Consider the following 1593-nt stretch of genomic DNA (forward strand, 5'->3'; position numbering starts at 1 on the left):
TACATAAATGCATACAATAATGTTAGAAATTAACTTCTTCCCTGTAGCATCCAGCTTAGAATAAGAATCTCTCTAGCGCTTGTGGAAGTCGGTGAAAAAGCCACGGTTTCAAGGCTCTTTGGATCGGATCCGAAGAGCAGATGTTGCAGCTGATCCTGGGAAGAAGTCTCTCCGGGCAAGTCGTCTCTGAGCTGTTCATGCTACAGCAAGCTGTCCGGTTTGGGTACGCACGGAATTAATTTGCAGGAGTCGGAGCTCCTGAGCACGTAGTGAAAGGTGGGGGAAAATCAGACTGCAAAGCCAGGCATTGTTATGGAAAATTTGGGCCGTAAAATGAAAAATGCCTGCTGCGTCGTTGGAAACCTAAATGTACAAAGAAATGCCACGAGTAGTTCAGATCTGGTACCACCTCACCAGCCACAGGTGATGTCAGCAGACAAGGTGCTCCTGTTTGTCACCGCTGCTGAGGAAACTTCCCGATGTCTGGCACCTGATTGTAAAATATGCGGTATCGGAGAAGGAAATTAATTCTGCCGCTTGCTCCCAAATCGGGGGTTTGCAAAGCTCTTTGGGATTTTGTGTTCTCTTCCAACTTCTAAATATGTTCTCCCCGAGCTTCTGCAAAGTAGCAGCCCGAGTGACGCAAAGCTGAGCCAATAACTTATTTAAAGAACGTTGCAATTTATTTCCGTGTCGTTTAAAGGCGTGTTTTTTAAGACGGTCTCTTAGAACTCAGAGTCACCTGAAGTGTCTGGCTGCTTGTAATTTGTGGTCTGTGATCACCTTCCTCATGGGTTGTGGCTGTTCTTGGGCTGAGATTGCTATTTGTTCAAAGAGGGAAATGAAAGAATTTTCTAGAGAACTACCCAAGTATTTCTGTAGGGAATTTTTGTTGAGGCACTTGGGCATGACTCTTAGCCAGGCTTTCAGTTTCCATGAAAGTTCTGGAGAACAAAACAAGAAAATGCTGATTTTGAGCCTTAACAACCACTTGTTTTTCAAGGTCACATGGGAAAAAAAAAAGCTGATACTTTTTCTTTTCTTTTTACTTGAACACATTTCTCTGAATTCACTTATTTATAGAATTTATTTGGCACTCCAGAGAGCACACGAACAAGAAATGTGGTTTTGAATTAGTAACTGGACGAATGATGATCAGGTAGAAGGTTAACAGGTTTTTTTCCACTTATTTTTGTGATGCCCCCTTTAGAATCATTTTGAATCGCAGAATGGTCTGGGTTGGAAGGGATCTTAAAGATCATTTAGCTATGGGCAGGGACACCTCTCATGAGATTTGCAGGGTAGGAGACGTACCATTTTATTTACTGCTTAAATAGTTATGTCTTACGTTGCTCCTATCTTAACTTCTGTAATTACTATTATTATTCAAAATCTGGATATTTCCTTTAATTTTTATATATATATATTTATTTCCTTTAATTTATATCTATCTATCTATCTATCTATCTCAGAAGATTAGTTTCTGATGTTATCTTGAAGAGGATTCTGGTTGCCTAGGGTTTCGTGCCTCACAGCAGCCAGAAGGACCTCGACTTGTTCCAGAGGAAGGACGTTTGTTACGATTGCAGCCAA

The sequence above is a fragment of the Apaloderma vittatum genome, unplaced genomic scaffold (assembly GCF_000703405.1).
Source record: "Apaloderma vittatum isolate BGI_N311 unplaced genomic scaffold, ASM70340v1 scaffold9824, whole genome shotgun sequence".
Lineage (NCBI taxonomy): Eukaryota > Metazoa > Chordata > Aves > Trogoniformes > Trogonidae > Apaloderma > Apaloderma vittatum.